The 23,290-nt window shown below is 34.7% G+C and overlaps 1 protein-coding gene across 4 annotated transcripts in view; it reads left to right on the forward strand.

Annotated features, from left to right (window-relative positions):
• SGCZ (sarcoglycan zeta) overlaps positions 1–23,290 on the forward strand; it is a 1,098,717-nt gene that overhangs the window by 557,418 nt on the left and 518,009 nt on the right. The window contains exon 1 of one of the 4 annotated variants that reach the window (XM_045455230.1): positions 19,412–19,565. The exons of the other annotated variants lie outside the window; for them this stretch is intronic. The gene's annotated coding sequence lies outside the window, so the exon portion shown is untranslated. Of the gene's footprint in view, positions 1–19,411; positions 19,566–23,290 lie in introns of those variants that run through there. 4 annotated transcript variants of the gene reach the window in all.

The following is a 23,290-nucleotide window of genomic DNA, read 5'->3' on the forward strand; positions in this document are numbered from 1 at the left end:
TTCGCATACTATTTACATACTTTCTCTTTATTAATTTTGTTTTGGTGCAAGCTAATGTGCTATGAATGTTGCTTTCCAACTACCTAATACGTTTTTCAAGCTTGATTTCAATTTCTAAGTTTTCTTTGAATTAATGTTACATTCTTCTGTATATTCTATATTGTTCTTTTGCCTTCTTATGTCTGCACTTTTAGTTTTAAGTAATGCCTTATGGTAAGACAGTGCTAAGTTCAAAATGGACGAATAGAGTTCAGTAAGGCCCATGAGAGTGGTTTTGTTTCAGTGTGTTCTGGGAGAGAATTCTGTCTTCTCAGGTATCAGAAAAGCCAGAATCTGTCTACTACCTGCATGTTCTTTTTTTCTCTGCTTTAGAGGAGATCAAGTAGATTCGTGACCAAGTAGATTCATGAGGTTTTACCTGAACACAGAAGTTTCAAGCATTACCTGTCTTTATTGTAGTTCTCCATGTAGCCAACTAATGGAAAAAATGAAGTGTCTTCTTTCATTTAACTGATTTTATTTAGAATTTTAAAAATACCTCTTAGTCATTAATAACATCAGTTTGACTGATTTGTTTTATTTACTTGGCACTATTTATTAATGTTTTGGTACCATTATATTTATTTATTATTGGCACCATTAGTCTTCCAGTTTCCTGTTGTGTTTCGTTTACACTGTTCTCACATAACATCATTGTTTTCTTCCTTTACCTGTTATACCAGGCTCTTGCCAACTTTGAACGGTCACCTAAATTATTTTCCTACTACTTTTTTTACTGGCTTGTACTCTATCTTGAATAACTAAATATTTATTTCAAACAAAACAAAACCAAGAAAAAAACCCATAACAACACTATTATTTAAAATTTGCATGGTCTACCTAATTGAACTTCTCTGTATTCTGATAGCACTTCACCTAAAGAATCAGGATTTGTGATGGAAAGAACACTGCCCTTAGACTTTTTGAAATTCTCTGCTGGATTACAGGACAAAGAAGCAAGATTGTAAGTCCTGCCCTCAAGAAACTCCTAGGAAAGGCTCATGTTAAATCCAGTGGTCAATTCCCAATAGGCATCAGCTGCATTTGATAGTTGCTCGCTCCCCTTCTTGATACCGTTTCTTTATTTCATTGACAGACAACACATGTACCAAATTCACCAGTTAATCTTTTGTTAGTTTTGTCCTCCTTTGCTGATTAGTCCCCTCCTTAGTCACCTCTGCTGGTTTCATCCTTCCAAACCTCTTCTCTTCAGAGGGCTCCATGGGCTTCATTTCTTCTCTTTCTCTACAAACTCTGATGACGTCCTCCATCCTTAGATCTCTAAACATCACCAGTATGACGATTTGTAGCTCCAAATTACATCTATACACCATCTCACTCTACTGAACTCCAGATTCATATAGCCCCTTGGACATCTAAAAGACAAAACTGAACTTCTATTATTTCCACAGAACATTTTCCATCCCAGTATTCTCCATCTCAGTTTATACTTACCCAATCATTACATTTGCCTAGATCAAATGCTTGTATTATACTTGACTTCTCTTTTACTCACACCCCACCCCCCCGTTCAATTGGTTAAAAAAAAACTTGGGGTATATCTATAAAATGTGGTATATCTTAATCTAATTCTCATAACCTCTATGGGTATTACCCAGGATAAACCTTCAGCATCTCTGCCTGATTACTTAATAATGATCTAAGTCAGATCACATTATTCCTCTGTTCAAAAATCCTCCATTTTACTGAATAAAGACAATGAAACAAATCGGTATAGAATAATAAAGACAGTAAGTTAAACCATATCCCCCCCAACTTTCACCGAGTATCTACAAAAAGAGCTTACAATTCTCGTCTCTGGAGCAGAGCGATGTCCCTTTTTGTCACATCTAGAATAGCAAGATCTGCGCTGATCTCATTCATTATAGAAAAAGAGCGCTCAGTTTGTCACTCTGCCAAGACCCATGATACTCTAAGAGCCCAGTGTTCATCATGAGGGAAAAGGTTAAAATATTTTCATAAATGTCTGTGAAGCACAATGTACAAATAAAGAGAGTGACAGAGTGGAAGGATAGATGTAGCAATCAATAAAATTCCCTTCTTATTTAAAATTACTCAGACACAATTTATAAAGGTAAAGTTTACGCATTTTTTAAGCTGTAAACAGTACAGTTTGAGTTTTACTCTTCTTTGAATTTGACAATGCTATTTATTGGTTGTTCTCAAGGTTCTAAAGTAAAATATGGTCACAAATTAAAGGTGTCCTGCAGAACAGTCAATTATCTTAAATAGTGGTCAATTCCACCACAGCGAGTTTATTTAAGAAGACAGTTTGGTTATGGTAAGAGTCTCTTGGACTCTTAAATATGGAGAACAGACTGAGGGTTGCTAGAGAGGAGGTGAGTGGGAGATGGGCTAGATGGGTGATGGGCATTAAGGAGGGCACCTGTTGAGATGAGCACTGGGTGTCATATGTAAATGATGAATCACTGGGTTCTACTCTTGAAACCAATATTGTACTGTATGTTAACTAACTTTAGAATTTAAGTAAATTTTTTAAAAATCTGGCGAAAAAAGACAGTTTAGATAGCACTTTTGGAAGGTGTTTCAGAAAATTTGCATGGATTACATAAGTTTTTCATTACACGATTTTGATATTTGGATAACACTAATTTTATAAGATTTTTCAAATTAAGCAGTGGATACTTATCACCACTTAAACCTCCTTGTTAAAATGTAAAAATAGATTGGTGATATATGAAGCTGGTAAGATTAATTGTGGGGCAACTATTGCAGAGTACATATCCCCCTGTTATTTTGCTTCAGTCTAGCACAATGTTTTTTGTTTTTTGTTTTTTTAATACTACACAGCTGACCTTTAGTGGGTCATGTAATTGTTTGGATGGGTTGAAACCAGAAATTACTTCAAATAAAATAGATTGAAATAGGATAAGCTAGGAGTGACTAGACTAGGAAATAATGAATGGAACAGAACAGAATGGGATAGAATAGACACATGCACACATACTAGTGTTTTTGTTTTTTTTTAACTTTATTTGAGAAAGAGAGACAGAGAGTGAGCAATCATAAGAGACAGTGGGGGAGGGGCAGAGAGAGAGAAAGAGAGAGAATCTTAAGCAGGCTCTGCACTGTCAGTGCTGAAATCAAGAGTTGGACACCTAACTGACTGAGCCACCCAGGAGCCCTGCACACATACTAGTTTTAAATAAATACGCATACTTGTAAATGCTCGTGGAGTTACGGTATAAAATGGATTTCTTTATACGCACCTCCAAGTTTTGAAAAGAGAATATTTGAAACTCTAGGTTTAAGAAAAATCTGATGCTTAACATTTTCTGTTTGATAAAGACTCAGGTAGCACAGCTTTTACTATTTTCTTCAGATGTGACAGTAGAAGTCATGTTAGAATTAATCATTTATGAAGGAAAAACAATGAGGTTTTCAACCTATCTTCCTTTCTATACTTTCATGCTGTTTTTTGTGACAGTGGCCAAATGTGAATAGGAGCATGATTTTTTCTCCTTTATTATCATAATGATACCTATTTTAAATGACTTTTTATATTATCTTAAATATAATTTTCATTAAGGTCATTATAATTATATTAAAATATTTATGAAAAACTTTATACGAAATAATAAAATGTGTAATAATTGGGTCATTTAACATTGTAATGTTCAACAATAGTAGATATAATTAATATGGTATTATGTATTTCTCCACATATTTTACTGTACATTTTTTGTACATTGTACCATTTATTAGATGCTGTGGGTTTCAAATGTATCTTCAGCCCCCATTTTCTTAATTCTCTTCTCTTATTGAATACACACTAGTCTGTGGTTTCTTTTATACTTACATGCTGTTTCACTTTCACTTTCATGTACACACTTTCTTTTCCTCAAGCATTTTATAGCACCAGCTATAAACCACCTGTAATACCAAATCAGAATGAAGCAGAATCAAAGATGTTTGACCAAAGTTTGGAAGTTGAATTTTACTGGGTCAAGCTGCCATTCACAAAAAAAGGGTATTTCAAGTATTCTCTAGTAATACATATTAGAAAACAAAAAGCCATAAATATCTTTCTGTATAAATTGACGTACAGGTAAATAGAAAAATATAACCATGTTTCCTCTCTTAATTTATATACAGACCTTTTTTCATGTTACTTGCTGTGTGTGTGTGTGTGTGTGTGTGTGTGTGTGTGTGTGTGTTTTGAGTGGAGAGGGGTAAGAATTGTAAATATATGGTGGTCTCAGGGCATATATCATATATTCATTGTTTTGCTATATAGAAAAAAATATGTGCTTCACTTTCTATTTTTTATACTTCTCTATACTGTTTTTAAAATGGATTAATTCTGGGGCGCCTGGGTGGCGCAGTCGGTTAAGCGTCCGACTCCAGCCAGGTCACGATCTCGCGGTCCGTGAGTTCGAGCCCCGCGTCAGACTCTGGGCTGATGGCTCAGAGCCTGGAGCCTGTTTCCGATTCTGTGTCTCCCTCTCTCTCTGCTCCTCCCCCGTTCATGCTCTGTCTCTCTCTGTCCCAAAAATAAATAAACGTTAAAAAATAAATAAATAAATAAATAAATTAAACTAGAAAAAAAATAAATAAATAAAATGGATTAATTCTTCAAAGTTGTTTGGGGAAATTTAATTTTCAATTCAAATGGTAACTTTAATTTTGTATGTTATTTGTCTTTCACTTAGACTTTTGTTAAATGATTGAGGTGTTTTTCTTAAATTCCTCTCTTTATATTCACTTGTTTTGTCCTGGAAAGTAAACAGAGTCTAAAACTATAGATTAATTATTGTGCATATGTTCTTTACTTTAACACATACTCACCCCACACCAAGTCTGTGTGAAATCTTTTATGGGGTTTTGGAGAGAGGTGTGAGGAATAGTGAAAGAATAGGGAAATGTCCAAAGATAAATAATACATTTATCACGTCATCAAAATGCTTTGAATGTAATTATGTAAGCTATTTAATAACTACATTGAAAGAAAACTTTATGGAAATAAAGCATAGATATTTAATCTCCCTTTAAAGACCCTATTACACTGGGTCATATGCCTTGCATTGTGGTTTTTTTTTTTTTTTTTTTTTTGACACATTGCTCTCTTTTCAGTTCATTTTGTAGATATTTGAGCATGGGACATTTGGTCTGTTTTAAGGACTTCTTTATTTAACAGCACGATTGAATCTGAGTTGGCTAGCGCCTGTTAATAGAAACTTCAGTAAAGACAGAGAAAGAAATTCTACCATGGAAACACTCAATTCTCCAAGTGATAACCAACCATCTACAGGTCTTCAAATGCATTGTGCTCCTTCACACCTGTATGCAGTTACTTCATTCTGAATGTTCTTCTGTCCTTTTGAACTCCTTCAAGTCTCACCTTACATGTAACCCCATTTGGAAAGTCTTCACCGAAGCAAAGCGGTCGTGTCCTGTGTTCTTCTGTATGTTCTTTCTACTTGTTTCTACTATTGAACGTTTGTTTTTAATTATTTGTCCATTTCTTCTCAAGACCATGGTCTCTCTAAAAGCAGGGACTTAGCCTCTGTCACTCAGTCCTTGACATTGTGTGAGTCATATTTTTTGCCTGATTCCCTGACGTGGCACCTTCTTGAGCCACTCCTTCAGCTGGAAGAAACAGGTCATCTTATAAAGTCTTGATACTACATTTTATCTAGGAAGTATTAGGAAGGCTGCAGTAGATGACATAATTTTGTGTAATTTAATCTTGATGGTCAAATGTATTACTAGGCACATAACTTACTGTATATTGTCACATGAGGTTCAGTGAGGGACTTGTACTCACTGAAGGCAGCAGCTGAAGTGACCTAGTATAAACTATCAGTGTTTTTAGTTTAAAACTGTCAATGGTTCAATGTCATTAACAGGTCATTTAGTTAGTTTCTTGATGGCAAAAGTACATGTGTTTGATATTTTTTACTTTTGCTTCTTTTGATAGTATCTATCAGTTGATACCACGTAAAAAATGTGAAGTGGTCACCATTTTGATTTAGATTTTTTTCCTGGCTATAGATGAACAATCTCATAGACTCCTTCTCAACCTGAGTAGAGCTCATCTCATCTTCCCCAAACCCTTTCTAAATAGATGCCTTCACATCTTTATAAATTACAAATGATTCAGTAAAATTCAGTTCAGATTTTATTAGTTTCTGATAGCTACTTTTTCCTACAGCCAACTGCACAGCAAATGACTTTACTTTCATCTCCCTAATCTCTTTTTGTCCTTGGCCGTTTGTAGAATGCTGGCTTTCTCTGTATATTTGCTAGCTGGTTTAATATTAGCTCTTTGATTCATTTATGTTAGGGGGTCATGGCTGTTTTAGTTTTTCCCTAAGCCAAGTTTCATAATTAAAATTGGGTTTCAAATGGGTAATTTAAAAGTTTATTCAAGCTGTTGCATTCTTTTTTTATTAATTACTCTCATACCTTCAAACTTTATCTTGAAATGTAATTATTGAAGCATGGTTTTTGTAGTATTTATGCAGCCTAACAGAATATACCATTGCAAATTCTGAATGCACTATGGTTTAGGAAGATTTGTTTTTAATGACTGGGGGTAGTACCAAATAACTCATCAGTGCCTGTTACATCAGTGACAACCAAAATACTATTTGTAAGATTATGTCAACTTAAAGTTGTTATTGAATGCATTCCAGTTCAAGCTACCTGAATTTCATGGTCCCAAAGGAACAGGCTTTATAAATTTTATCTAAAGAGATTCTGTTATGACACACTGTTTTACCATTTCTTCTGTCAATGACTCATCTAAGTATGATTCCAGTCGCAAACTTGAAAACTTGGTAGTTTCAGTCAATTCAATCCAGAGGCGACTAACAATGTACATTAAATTCTAAATTTGGATTCTAGTTAGGACATAAAAACTCCATTGTGACCTCTTGCTAAATCCTCCAGGGCTCTGTTGAGGACATCTTCAGCATGTGCCCCTCCAACAGAGTCCCTCCTTGCAGGTCCTCATGGGCAGGTGCACCATTCAGGTCCTCTATTGCTTGTGTCTACCTGACCCTCTGAATGGACTCCTTTCCCCACATCAGGGAGCCTTTCTTCTTAAATCTTCTGTCTGCTATCATGAAACTGTCCTCATAAAAAATCTGAACTCTACCAGTTCATTGTCCTTAACAAACAAACAAACAAACATACATGAGGTTCTGACTAATACAAGCTTTTTGGCTATAAATCCTAAATCCTCCTCTCCTATCTTAGGAGAAAAAAGAAAAAAAAAAAACACTCCTTCCTCTTACATATAAAACACAAATTTTCATGACTACTGTGTCCCGAAATCCTAACTTGGAGGCTAAAAGCTGAATATTGTTTGGTTCATTGTTCTTGCTCTTGTTTTTAATGGTTTCTTTCTTTCCTTCCTTGAAGAAATAGACCCTTTGGCCTAGAGCAGCAGGAGTTACCAAGAATCTAAAAAAATCCCAAATGACTTACACATATTTATATATAATATTTACTTATATATTTGTATTTAATAATTAGATTTCTTTTGCATAATGCATATACTGATATTTACTAAATTTTCTCATGAGTGACATATTTGCATCAAAATTAATTTTTTAATGTTTATTTTTAAAATTTTTGTTTTAATGTTTGTTTATTTTTGAGAGACAGAGACAGAATGTGAGCAGGGGAGGGACAGAGAGAGAGGCAGACAGAGAATCTGAAGCAGGTTCCGGGCTCTGAGTTGTCAGCACAGAGCCTGTTGCGGGGCTCTAACCCACAAACCATGAGATCATGACCTGAGCTGACATTGGATGCTTAACCAACTAAGCCACCCAGGTGCCCCAATGTTTGTTTATTTTTGAGAGAGAGACAGAGTGGGAGTGGGAGAGGGGCAGAGAGAGAGGGGCAGAGAGAGAAGGAGACAGAGAATCTGAAGCAGGCTCCAGGCTCTGAGCTATTAGCTCAGAGCTAATAGCTCAGAGCCTGATGCAGGGCTCCAACTCATGAACTGTGAGATCATGACCTGAACCGAAGTCAGGCACTTAATCCACTGAATTTAATCCAAAACAAAAAACAATTTTTTAATTACTTAATAGCTACTTACTAATCATTTGTCTTCCTATATAATATTTGTTAAACCATTCCCCTAACACTGGTTTGGATTGTTTCTGATCTTTTGTTAGGGTAGGTAATATTAGAACTTTAGCTACATGTCAAAATGTTTCTTTATGAATGATATTGCACCAATGAATTCCACTGCAATTTTTTTTCTAGAATAGAGGTTTGCCAAGAAATTCATTTTCTCATTAGCATTTGAATGAGTTGTATGCTGAAAATATTTTTCAGCAAAGGACAAAACAAATCACCCAGAATCGATGTGTGACTCTTCATTAATTTGTGTTAGTTCCATTCATTTATGAATCATTATTAATTTGTATACATTTTAGTATAGAGATGAATAAAAATGGAATTTCAAACAACTCTGAAATATCTTTATTTCCAGAAACATTTTTTAAAGCATTAATACCTTTAAGTGGCTTTTTTGTTTTCCAGATTTCCCCAATCCATCTCATACTTACATACTTACAGAGTAACACACACACACACACACACACACACACACACACACACACACTCCCTTAATCTATCTACTTGGGGTCGTGAAGATTATTTCCCAAAGGAAAAGAAAATGATAGACCTATTAATGAGGGAAGAATCAGTTTTTAGATATTCCAGAGTACGTCTTATTTTTGAGTCTGAGATTTTTAAATGAGAAATAAATTATTAAGATACAGTGAAGAAAATAGACATTATAGGGGATTCTAGTCCCTGGATCTCTATCAAGGTGATGATTATTATTTGACTGTTTTGAAACGGAATATCTTTTCCCTGGCTTGTGCTTATTTTTTAATTGTTAAAATTAAAAATAGGCAGGTCTTTTGTGGCTGAGAGTATCAAACAATTCAGCAAATTTAATTTTTAAAAGAACTAACTAATTTGAAGTTTAGAAGTGTATGGGTTGCACTCCCATTAATATTTCATGAAAATGCCATTATGACTATCTTACATTTAATTTTTCAACTTCACAGTTCAATTTCTGAAGATATTTTGTGTTCATGTTTGTACAACTGTGAACACTCACCTCTCCCCTTGATTGCTTCACATTTGAATTTGCCCTTCCTTATGACAATATCTATATTATAAGGTCTTATAACAGATGTGTCTTATCTTTTTAAAAAGAAACAATTTCTGCCTTATAATATAGTCGGCTGTATGCACCCTCTATCCCCATTTAAAAAACTGGTCCCTACCTTGCAGCCAGAAACATATCTTACTCACTGTGTATTTGCAGCAGGACCTGGGTCAGTGGCTTACACCTGGTCTATCCTTGACATATACCAATTGAATTAAATAAAATCGTTACAGCTGAAGTTCCCATGATGGGCAGACCTATATAGCATAAACATTGATAAGCCCCCAATTTAAGGTTTTTTTCTATTTCATTTGAGTTTATTCGGTGATATTAAACAAATCAGGGTGCTCAAAATTGCCATACTCAATTATGTATAAAGCAATAAAAAAGTAATTGCTAGGTAACTCAGCTTACCATATTCCTTCTTCTAGTCTCCTTCTGATTACTTCCTTTATTGTACTACTCAAAGAGAAATGCAAAAAATATATGAACTTCTCTTTGAGAAAGCACCCTTAATCACCCTCTAGGAAATCAATTCAACTTTGACTTTACTTCTGGATGCCAGGTTTGAGAATGATGTATCAGAAATCCTGGTTTTTATTTATTTTTCATTTTTTAAAAAGATTATTTACTTATTTTGAGAGGAGGAAGGGCAGAGAGATGGAGAGACAGAATCCCAAGCAGGCTCCACTCTGTCATCACAGAGCCAGATAAGGGGCTTGAACTGACGAATGGTGGGATTGTGACCTGAGCCGAGATCAAGAATCAGACGCTTAACTGAATGAATCACCCAGGCGCCCCAGAAATCCTGGTTTTTAAAGTGCTAAACAGAAAGGTCAAATCTTGTATCTCTAAACCTCATATAGTTTTGATTAATGGATGAGACTTACCTCAATATCTTCAATTAAATTTTACTTTTTCATACAGTGTTTATCCTTTTCATATAGTATTATTATTTTTTTTTAATGCCAGGAGGCCTATGTAAGACCTCTTTTTCAAAGAAAATTATACTATTATTTACCTAACAATTTCCTTCCAGGGATCTCATAGAGACTTATAGACATTGGTGACAGATATTACCTATTGAAATCTTCTCTTCACATGATTTGGTACTGTTCCAAGGCAGTTTTCAACCAAGAAACTAAGCCATTTTATTATGATCCCAGCATTGACATTATATAATATTAAAATAAGAGAATAAATAAATAAATAAAATGAAATAAATATCACCACAGGAAAAACTCTGTTTACTCTTAAGTATTAATGAGCTCATTTCCATATTATTCCAATCTCAGATGGAACCTGTATTTAACTAAAGGCAGCCATTGAGATATTCAAATTGTCTTTTCTAAAAATAAAATGATACATAATTAAAATGTTTAAAAGTAGTTCATAATAGAAACAAACATTTGATCACTTCAATATACAACAGAAGAAACAACACTAGTAAAGAATCCTTTCATTGTCCATAATGAATTTTAAAGGTGGAATCATTTGTTCTGAGTCTGTTTTTTTTAATGCTAGTCGGTAGCCTGAATTTAATTTCATCTAAATTGTCCAGAGAATTCCATTATTGCCATGGAATATTAACGATCTTGGGGAAGGCTGGATCTTCATTTTGTCATTTTTTTTTTTCAAGCCCGAGACTTTAAAATGATATGCTTGCATTTACCAGACTTTTAAAAAGAAACCTCATATAAAGCACTACAGTTTGGAATTAATCTGTAGAAACCTGTATTTATAGGTTATTTTCTCTCTACCTTGCAGAGTTTGGGCACTTCATTTTTAAAAAGCAGTCCTTTAGAGTCTTTGTAATGTAATTACCTTTTTGTTCTGCGCACAGTAATCCAGTGACAAAGGAGTAAGTATGTGCTTTTCCCGCTGAAAATGATCAATGATCCTCATTCTTAGGATCATATAAACCTTATCATTCATTGGAAACTATCAGGGATCTGGTTCCGTCCCTTATAGCAGGAACAATTACTCTTTTACAAGTGTCAGAATTAGATTTTTAACTACAATTTAAATAAGTGTTTTAGAGTAATACTCTGAAATCTTTCCGATAATATTGTGGCAATATACTTAGGAGATTACATGAGGCACTTGTGTATAGTGTGTATGTGAGTTTCCATCTGTCAGTGGTCACATAATCAAGAGAAGCCTGACAAGCTTGGTTTTTTGGACATATTTCATTTTCCATTTCTCTTGATCATGTAGGTCCCACAAGTTGAGATCAATAATACTTTCTAGCTATTTGATAACTGGCACTTTATTCGTCTACCCTGTGCATTTTGCTGGGACTCACAGTTTGGATAGTTAATTGAAATTGAAATTTGGGTGGCATTCAAGAGTGCATGTGGTTTATAACTGCTGCCAAATTGTCTTGCATAAATGTTATGAAGAATCAATGTACCATATTGAGAAGGAAATGATGTCTGTTTGAAAATGGATTATTTTGAATCAAGACATAAACTATTATTGAATTATCAAAGCGAATGAACTCATAGTATACAGGGGTGAAGTCCACCATATAGTTTGAAGGAAAAAGAGATTTCATAGAAGTTAGGTTTAAGCAATGATAATCTTGGTACAGAGGTTAAAAAAAAAAAAAACAGGAAAGAAAAAAAACAGTGTTGGAAATTTGTAGTCTGAAGGACAGTTAACACTTTGGCAATCAAAAACCAAAGGAGACCAAATATATGCTGATGATCATTGAGGAAGAGAAGAGACAAAATCCATATAGTAAGACAAAATTCTTATTATGTGCCCATTGCTATATTTATTATTTTATTTATAATTTTGGTCAATATCCACAAGAGGACCAATAGGTAGAAGTTATTAGACCCTATTTACAGATGAGAAAGCTGAAAATAAAACACAGTCAATATATAGAGAAACAAGACTTTAAATCCAGGGCTGTTGGAATATAGACCAATAGTTTTCCCACTTCATTATGCTCCGTTAGTATATGATGAATATGTAAACAGTATCATGTACTATTAGAAGCAGCGGTATTGGCATCAGATGCTGAATTGTATTTTGGCTTCTCCACTTATTGAATAATTTACCTATTATCTCTAATATTTAATAGTCTCATTATACAAAAAAAAAAAAATTACCACAAATAAGCAAAGAAGTCATCACCATCACTAATGACAATAACCCTGCCACCACCACCAACAGTGACCACAAAGAAACCATATCATAGGATTTCTTCTTATTCACTCTTTCCACAAATGCATATTTAACTCTTATTACATGTCAGACATTTTGTTAGAGGTAGGATGTACATGGTTAATAAAATATCTCTACACCTTCTCACTGAAAATTTTAGTTTAGTGGGGGAAAATAGTAAATTTTAATTGCAGTTGCTGGAAGAATCATAACAGCAGTTGCTGGAAGAATCATAACAGATCAAATAGAATCTATGAAAGAGGATGGGGGTTGTTTAGGTGTTGTAGTCACATAGCATGGCAGGTAAGTTGATACCTGAAGACTTGGAGGATGAGAAGGGGCCACAGTGCTGAGAGATTGAGTCAGGGACATAACAGGTAGTTGGCACGGCATGAATTAAGTCCTCAAGAATGTAAAGCTTTTTGTGGTGTTGAGGAACAAAACCATTGGAGTTAGAACTTAGAGGGTAAGGAAGTTTTACAAGTTAAGGGATTTATAAACCAAATAAGGAGTGCAAAAGAAAACCATTGTTGATTCTGAGTTAAAAATTAAAAAAAGGAATAATCAGATATATATATCTATATATATGTAGATATATATAGATATATATAGATATAGATAGAAAGTAAGTCAAATTGCTCGGTAAGGAATAGATTGAAAGTGATGGAACATTGTATGAGAGAGGTGACTAATAAAGAGGTTATTTAACAATATTAGTAAGTCTTACATCTCTTTGTCCTGCATCTAGGTGATAGTAGGGAAGTTGGAGAGAAATAGCTGCATTAATGATACATTTTAAAGGTGTAGTTGGCCATGCTGCTTAATAAATTAGGTGTCGTGTTGATCTAGAGGGAGGTATAAAGAATGATGCTAAGTTTTCTGACATATTCCAAGTGAATAAAAAATTGTGAAATTAAGAGGCAACACTTATTTCATCTTTCCTTGTCAGCACGACCCTCCATTTATTTCACTAATTCTTTCTAAATTGCTGCATGAAAATCCAGGATGTTTTCTAATTTGAGGATTGTAGTCTTTACTCCTATTCCTCAAAATGGCCACATTACATAATTCCTAAAGGAACATTGCTTCTATCTGGCAGTAATACATCTCTATGATTGTTTTTCTTAGATACGGAACATGAGTGAGTAAAATTCTAGAATTCACCAAATATTTTTGTTTTTAATGAAGACAGCATTTGCTTGTTACTTATGGACTGTTACATTTGAAGGAAACCTTTTTCCAGGTAAGGGGTGAACTTTCTGCTGAATCTTTTTGGCAGGTTAATTGGAGCCAGAATATAGTCCAAAATTAAGGGATTGAAAACAAAGATTCAGGAAAGTTAGAAATAGGAATTGAACTGAGATTACTGAGATTCGGTTCAAAATTGGAAAGCAAGATTAGGGGTTAGAGCAGACAGTATACAGTAATATTAGAATTAATTCTTGTCCCTTTGGTACAAACAGAGAATGTTGACATTTATTATTGGTTAATTTGATCTCCATAGTCACTGCTACTGAGTGGTCTGTTTGGGAATCAAACCCAGATCTTATTCTGGAAATAAAGGGACAGTAGAACGCTGAGGAGTTAAACAGTGGCCTCTCTGAATGTCCATTTCCCCTTTGTAAAAGGAAGATTTCTTTTTTGACATGGAGAGACACATCAGAATATGTTTAAGTAGAAGTAACAGATGCTTCTCTTGACTATTTTTTGATTGTTAAATATTTTTATTATTAAGTATTAAGTATTATTTATTAAGTAAAAGTAGCAAATAATTCTCTTGGCTTTTTACTTTTTATTACTTTTTTTTTTAATTTTTTTTTCAACGTTTATTTATTTTTGGGACAGAGAGAGACAGAGCATGAACGGGGGAGGGGCAGAGAGAGAGGGAGACACAGAATCGGAAACAGGCTCCAGGCTCTGAGCCATCAGCCCAGAGCCCGACGCAGGGCTCGAACTCACGCACTGCGAGATCGTGACCTGGCTGAAGTCGGACACTTAACCTACTGCGCCACCCAGGCGCCCCTCTATTACTTTTATAATTTTATCCTGGAAAAAATGTCAGTCCTTTTAGAGGCCTGTTATCGATTCATTGGAACAGGTAGTAAACATGGCTCCTAAAAGTCCCGTGTACATTTTTAGAGTTCATCGTACATGCCCTGGGACTCTCATCTGATAAGAACATATCTGTCTCTTACTAAGTGAAATGACGATATATTTCAAGCTCTAATGTACAGATAAGATTCATGACTTATGTCTTGACACCCACTTTCCTGTATGTCCATGGCAGACTTCAATAATTAATCTTGGCATGCTTTCCTGCTGAGTCTACAGTAGGCCTCACAATTCCTCTCAAAAAAGAACACTCCATGCAGCCCCTGGCAATCATTTGGGGTTGGCAATGGAATGAAGATGATTTGTCATCTTTTCCATAGAAGTAAACCTGTGCCTTCCTTGATACAGAAAATGACATCCTAACATTATATTAACATTTTTGATATATGTTTCTTAGGGAAAAAAAAGGATGACAAATGAGAGTAGTGTATTCTAAGGAAAGAGTAATAATAGTTTCTCAGGAAATAAGCCCTTTGATTTCTCAGCTTTAGTTAGGCTGTATTGTTAAAGACATTGAATGACTTTTTGTTTTTGTTTTGTTTTTACCATGGTAGCAATGCGAGAAGTTGAGATACATGGCTAGGCAATCTTATGTTGACAATAAGATCAGCAGGTTATGTATAACTAAATCATTTCATCATATAGGCGTTGAATACTCGCACTGTAGTTAAAAATTGAATAGCGTTCTGAGGAGCAACAAAGATAGGACTGTGGTCCTGACCTTAAAGAGATTAATTACTAAATAGAATAAAATTTCTCAGGAGATAGTGTTTATTTTATTTAAAATCCCATAATAAATAAAAACCTGCTATCACAGAAGAGAGGTAAATTGTACCATATAGCTAACAAAGCTCAAGTTCACGTCAAGGGCAAGAAAAATTCATCTAAACTCCATTTCTGCATCTTCCTCTCTCACATTTACATTTCTCTATATTTATGTAAGTGTGAATGAAGATTTAACATTTACTTTAAAAGAACCTAAAAGTTTTATAATAACCTTGTTTAAAATTCCATTATTGTTTAAAAAAACTTGTTAATTTGAAGCTAAAGTCAGAAGCCATTTCTTTTACATCTTTGTTTGCTAAACCTTCTTTAGTAGTATTTTTTTAATGTTTATTTTGAGAGAGAGAGAGAGAGAGAGAGAGAGAGAGAATGTGCGTGCATGTGTGAGAGGGGGAGGGGCAGAGAGAGAATCCCAAGCAGGCCCCATGCTGTCAGTGTAGAGCCTGACTCAGGGCTAGATCTCATGACCAGGACAGCACGATCTGAATGATATCAAGAGTCAGATGCTTAATCAACTGAGCCACCTAGGCACCCCAGTAATAGTTTTAAGCAAGTTAAAAATTGTTTTTGAATGAACAGAACTAAAATATCTATATGTGACAAGCTTTCCTTGACATTTTCACTTGTGCACGACCATGCTCATGTAACATCTCAGGTTCTCGGTGTTAACATCTATAAAATGAAGGTTTTGCCTTGTGTTCTTTCTGAAATTCTATGGCTGGCCCCAGTTGCCTAATGGATAAGGCATTGGCCTTCTGAAATTCTATGGCTGTGTTTGCTGAGTGTCTGTTGTTTTCCAGGTATTTTTGTGGACCAAAAAGCCCACAGCTTTTCTCTAAAGCTGATGTATTCAGGAATCAAGGTTGCCTTGGCCCAGAGGTGGAGATACCTCACGACCTAAGCATATACTCTAAGGCCACCTGTGCAAGAGTAGCCTTGACTTTATGCTCCATAAGAGCTTGGGCCCTGTATTTCCCCCAAGATATGTTAGGTCCCTTCCTAAAATCTTCTTGTGCTTGAAGTGTTTCTTGGCTTATGCATTGTTTTCTTTCCTCTGATTCTATTACTGCATGCCTACTATGTGATTTCCCAATACCCTATGATAACCGTGTCTTGCTTATTTGCTTTCGTTTTCTATACATAATGGATTCATTCCCCTTTATACTGTGCCTTCCCACATCTACCTCTTAGGGACTGGACTTTAGCTAAGAAATGGTGACTAGAAGATACCATTGACACATTTAACATGAAGGGTTTGAAAAAACTTAATTTCTAATGAGGGATATCATATTCATAGTTTTAATGTACAATTACAGTATAGTACAATAAGATACAAAAAATGTTGGTATAGAAGAACATAGGAAGGACAATCTCAGTCTACACAGGGACACTAGCTTCCAAGAAGAATTGGAATTTATTGGACTCTTGAAATATAGTTAGGATTTTAATATACAAAACCTATATTAATTATTTAGGTTATGCATTGCCATTGACATTAATAACTAAACCAAGTTTACCTAAGCACCATTCATGTATACAAGTCAACCTCATACCGTGTTGTGAGATAAATGTGAGTTAAAATCCATGCTCTTTTCATTTATTAGCTTTGTGACTTGGGATAATTTCTCCACAGCAGAAAAATTGCTATATATCAGCATTATAGGGTTTTAAGGATTAATTAAAGGGTATCTATAAATAAATCTTCTAGCATAGGACCTGGAACATAAAAGGAATGCCATTTTCTCCATATTCCTCTCTAATACAGTACCACAGTATATCCTTATTGATGTTCTCAGATGTATCGTGTTAAAGAAACAAAAACAAAAAACAAACAAAACAACTGTACCTAATAAAAAAGATAACCTCAGTGAGGCTCAGGAACAGCTTTTGAAAACAATCAAATAGCAGGTGCCATCCAGTAGGCTTCACATATCAGACTGGATTCAAGGAGGAATAACTGCTTCTGCCTTAGTGCATAAAACGTATGTGTAGTGCCCAAAAAGTCATCTTTGTAGACAGTCCGTTAAGTATTTTCATATTCTTGCCAAATAGGAACTAATGCAATAATCTAAGTGTACAGTTCCCTTTATTTAACTTTTATAACATTCTAACCTAGTTTTCAATCTATAATTACACTCTCAAGGTATAAACCTTAGAGAAATCCTTTCACACATACACAAGGAAATATAGACGAGAATGCTTAATCAGTGTTTTCTTATAAGAAGGAAATAAAAGCCATCTCCATGTCCATCAAAAGGGTATTAAATGTATAAATTGAGGTATAGTCATAAATGAGATTAGTAGTGAAATGAATAAATGCTAGCTGCCCATAAAGCATGAATGAATCTCAAAATAACATTAGTAAAAAAATAATGTTGAAGAGGGATTATATATAGCACGATCCATTTTAAAAAGGTACAAAAGCATATATTTTAATGATCATAGAGATGTATCTAGTACAAGCATAAAGAAATTCATGGGTAAGTTTATACTCAATTCATAATTATAACTACTTTAAAGTTAAAGTGATTAGAAAAAGGTTATTAGAAGGCTTGAACTCTATTGTAAAGTTTTATTTTCTAAACAACGTGGTGGGTTATACGATTATTTAATTTTGTATGTGGTTGATGTAATCTATACTTAAATACAATAATTAAATTACTTTGAATTGTTTTTAAGCTTTGTACTTAAAAGTGATATAATACAAGGCTTTAATGTAAAAGCATGCATACATGTATTTCTTTAGTTAAATTCATAACACAGCAAATAGATGAAGGATTAAGAAGTATAAACCACTGGTTATAAAACAAATAAGTCACAGATTAAAACAACAAAGGGACTATAATCAGTAATATTGTAATAACTTTGATTAGTGATAGTACCCTTGTGGGAAGCATTTTGTAATTTATATAATTGTTGAATCACTATGTTGTACATCCGAAACTAATTATATGTCAATTATACATCAATGAAAATAATTAAAAACTTAAAATGCTTGTTTAAAAATATAAAATAAACTTCATACTTAAACCATCTTTAACATAAAATGATACATAGATGGGTTTTTAGCCAGGGTCCTACCACAGCCAGTTACTTATTCCAGAGTGCAGACATGCTATTGTTGTCTTGCCTTGATACTCTTTGTTGTTTGATTAATAGATATTGAATGCTAATAGATTACAACTTGTACTCCAGTGTGGAGACTTGCACCTGGCTGATGAGACTCTTCCTTACCGGGAAATGCCTGCCAAATTTGAGTCACTCACATTGGCAAGACCCTTAACTAATGGCTGAGTATAAAATTCTGACCTCATTTCCATGTGGAACAGTCTTTGTGGAGGTAGATTCTAGTGAGGATGTTAAGTAGGCATCCGAGAAAAGATGATAGATTCCAGGTTTCAGAGTAATATATAGACCGGTTTACATTTGTGAATTACCAGTATATACATGTGAATAAAGCAATAGATGGGGAAACAAACAACATTGGGCTTTAGGTCAAATAAGAGGATTGGAGGCCAAATGAATGCAGAAAATCCAATAGGAATACAAAATGAGGCAGTGAGATAGAATGAGTACCAAGGGAGAATGATGTGTAGCAGGTGAAATAAAGAAACTGTTGAAGAAAGAATAAATACTCAGCAGGGCTAAGTGCTTCTAGTATATGGAGTTTTTGTTGTTGTTGTTGTTGTTTTTAATTAGAGATCTTTTATGTAACCACTGGTGACTTTTGAATATTTTGGTGAGGATACCATCTGATAGGAATGAGGGTTAGAAGAAAATGTGAAGACTACAAAATAAACAGTTCTCTTGAAGTTTTGTTGTTGTTTAAGTTTTTGTTTGCTTATTTTCTCCCTATGAAGTGAAGCAGAGAATTGAGGTAATATCTAGAGGAGAATGTGAAGAGTGTGGAGTGAGGGGTCTTTGTCTTATAATATGGAAAAATGCAGCCTTTTATATGATTGTAGGAGAGATTCTTTAGAGAAGGAACAGATGAGTCAGGGAGGGGAATGTTGTCAGAGATTTAGAAAGAAGAAAGATTAGAGATTTGTCTTATGGGCATAATCTGCTCATCCATTAAAGGAAGAAGAACACAGTTTATGGGTATAAATGAAAGTACTACTCTAGATTTAATGGAGTGAAAATTGAGAAGCTGTCTTCTGCCTTGTTCCCTTTTCTCTCCTGAGAGTGAAGACAAGAAGGAGACTGAGATTAGAGGAGAGAGGAAATTGTGAAAAGCTGGTTTGGCTGGTTGGAAGAATGAATTGACCAGAGAAAGGTGAGAGACCAGAAAGAGCAACCATGATATTTACAATCATGAAATTGATATGAGTGAGACCAGTCTGGATGGTTGTGTGTCCTTTTATGACTACATTTACATGTGAGAATGCACATGCTAAATAAGCAGAGAATTGGATATAAACATAGAGGTGGTTTTGACAAGTGAGTAAAAAAACTAAGGATGGAACACGCGATCTACACAAGAGAGTGATTATAACAATAGGCATTGCATCTAAAACAAGTGAAGTTCGATATGAGGATGAAGTAATGTGATGGTTTAATCATTGGATTGGAGTGCCAGAGAGAAGACCCTTTGAGAAGTGCTTAGCCTAAAAGTTAAGGGGAAGTGGTCAAAGGGAGGGAGGTTTGACACTGAATTATGGAGAGGATGAAGATTTTCTCCGTGACAGGGTTCTTTGTATGATCATGTTACTGAACAAACAGACCAGTTAGGGTGAAGAACAAAATCATTGGAGCAGAGGAGGGCTAGAGTCTGAGGTGCTAGGTTATTATAAAGATTATCTATGTGGATATTGAAATCAAGAATTAATTCAGTATAATGGTGGAGAGAGACAGAAAACGTGAGCCTAATGCTAAAATTTTTAAGTCATTGGACAGGGAGGGATGGATATCCTAGAGTTCCAAAGTGATTACAGCAAGGGGATCAAAGTCCATAGCCTTTTAAAAAATCTCTTTCAAGAAACATAAATAAAGTGATACAAAGTTAGAAGGATACTAGCAATTAAGCAAATATTTGTAACAAATATCACAAAGTCTTGATAAAATTAATATATAACAGACATACAAACCAGCAAGGAAACATTAAATCTAATTATTAAAATATGCAGATTTAAACAAATACAGTAAAACCTTTGATTGTGCCTAACTTGTTCTGTAAGTGTTCTGCAAGGTGAGCGAACATTTCTCATAAATTTTAACTTGATAAATGAGCGATGTCTTGCAATACAAGTAGTACATGACCCTGAACATCACATGATCACAACTGAGCCAATTGTTTTCTGTCTCTCTCTCTCTCTCTCTCTCTGTCTCTCTCTCTCTCTGTCTCTCTGTCTCTGTCTCTCACTTGCTTGCTGCCAGACTGTGGGTGATCATCTCCCATGCTCAGATGCTTGGTCTCAGGCTATGGCGTTTGGCAGAAATCAGTGATTTTTTCAGAATGTTGGAAGGTGCCCACAAGTGTCACTAATGTATTTTTTGTCATTTCAAAGCACCTATGGACAGTCCTTTGCTTTTCTATACAAGAGGAAGCTTAGGAATGCTTTGCTTCATTCTAGGTCAGGCTGCCTGCACATATAGACCCTTTCCTCTGCTGCCTTATTGCCAGTTACATTCAATACAGTATATGACAAGAGTTTATTAATACTGTACTGTAGTCAACATCATGCGAGCGTATACAATGGTCCCCATGCAGAGAAAGATTCCATTGAGCCAATAGATAGCAGTCCTACACAATAACCCTCCTCTCTTTTCTCCCTCACACCAGCCATGGAGGTTTTCAAAAGTAAGTTCAGGTTCATTTGTTTATTTTTCTTTATATTTTGAATTTTCTTTTTATTTTGTATTATATTACAGTATTGTAATAATTTTTACATGAATATTTTTGGGTTGTGGAACAAATCATCTGAGTTTCCATTATTTCTTATGGGGAAATCGCTTTGCTATACAAATGCTTTGGTTTACAAGCATGTTTCTGGAATGAATTATGCTTGCAAACCAAGGTTTTACTGTAATTCAAAGAATCAGTATAAGTCACTAATAATTATATGAGAAAAATACCTCCCATTGAAATGAGATAAAATCAACACTGTTACCTGTAAAATTACCAAAACATTTAAAATGATAATTCTCAACATTTTTCCAGGTTCATTGAAATGGACACTATTATCTGAGGTTGGCCATTGTATAACATTTTGAAAATCAATTTAGTGATATACAGCAAAAAAAAGTCATGACTTTTGCCCTGTCTCCAGTAATGTCTCCACAACAAACAAACAAAAAACAAAAATAAAAAACAAAAACAAAAGAAAACAAACAAACAAACAAACAAAAAACAGTGGTTCAGACAAAGATTTGTGTTCAAATGTATTCCTAAAAGTATTCTTTACAATGCAGGAATAATTGGAAATAATATAAAGCTCAGAGATGGTCATGCCAGAAGGAATCCTTCTTTTATGAATTTACTCTTGAGACCTCTAAAGTTAGAAAAACCGAAACGTGACTGCACAGTTTTACTGTTATGCATTGTGGTATTCCTACTTGAGTCAACCGTGGACAAGAAAATGCAGTACAGAGAAATGTAAATCACAGTTCCCCAGCCCATTTTCTTGGGAAGGAACTTGCATCTGTATAATCTGTTGATTGAATTATTCATACCTGCATACTGCCTTAGTACTTTTACTCTCCCACTCTAATTTTAAAATCTTTGCGCTTCTGTAAGTCCTTCATCTAGGGTAGTATAGTGCCATGCCCCAAAGAATCTTCACGGATGCTTATTACTGAATGCTTTGGTTGAAAAATTAACTAGTGGCTCTCTCATAAAGCCAGGTTAGTTAGGAGTGTGCACTTGGAACTTGTTAAATTTAAATTCTTTTAACATATTCTACAAATGTCTATGAGCAAGTCATGGCAGCTTATAGTTTAACTTTTGAAAATGTTGTAATATTAGACAATACTACAGTCCACAGCCATTTATTACTTGTTCTGAATCTGTTACCTAATGTCTAATCTGTTACCTTGACTTAGATTTCAGGATTTCCAAAACATTATGGATGACATAGTGTTTTTTTTTTTTTTCAGGCAATTTATTTTTACTTAAGTACATCAAGGATATTCTACACTGATCACTTAATGTTTCCAAAGTTATTACAGTTACTGCAGTGCAAGGATACTCTGGATCAATTTGTAGAGAAGAAGAAAAATAAACAACAGGCATTTCATTACCCCAAATTTCCGTAACTTTTCATAATCATTTAAGCCATATCAAATTATCTACTCATGAAAAATTAGAATAATATGTGTATTTGATACATCAAAATGTTAATCATCCTAAATAACAGTTTCAAGTTTTTATTATAAAGTAGTAGCATTTTCTTTTATCAGTTATGCTTCAATACAAATGAATCTGTCCCTTCCTTCATATTTTCTGTGGAATACTTTCTACTGTAGTGCTGTCCCATGTGCAGGGCAGAAAGAGGTTAATGCAAAGCTTTCCACTTCTGCCAAGAGTTCATGGTCTAATTGGGCAGGCTCTAAGATATTTTGCTGGAAGCCAGTCATAAAAGGGCTGCATCTGGGGCTATCAATCCATTAAATGAAAGGCTTACAAATACTGCAGAGTATATTTTCACCCATCATTATGACAGATACTAAATGAGATAAAGACCACAACCTGTCTTGAGGATTCAAAGTCCATCTGTCTGAAGGTGGCAGGTTTTATTCCTCTCATTATTTAATACTGCACACTGATGAACCGGAGGGCCAACTGCTGCCCGTTTCTATGGTGTCTTCTTGAACATGACTTTGCCATTCATTTTGAGTAGGTCTGCAATTTTTCCTACATACTAGACAACTAAATTTTTTCTTCAGTCCGACTGATGTAGAGTATAGGCATCTGCTATGCTAACATAGCAGAGTTGCATTTTAAGAAATGTGAACAACTATGAGAACATTTTAATTTTCTGCTCACTGAGGCTCCACTCTTGT

The sequence above is a fragment of the Leopardus geoffroyi genome, chromosome B1, assembly GCF_018350155.1.
Source record: "Leopardus geoffroyi isolate Oge1 chromosome B1, O.geoffroyi_Oge1_pat1.0, whole genome shotgun sequence".
Taxonomy (NCBI): domain Eukaryota; kingdom Metazoa; phylum Chordata; class Mammalia; order Carnivora; family Felidae; genus Leopardus; species Leopardus geoffroyi.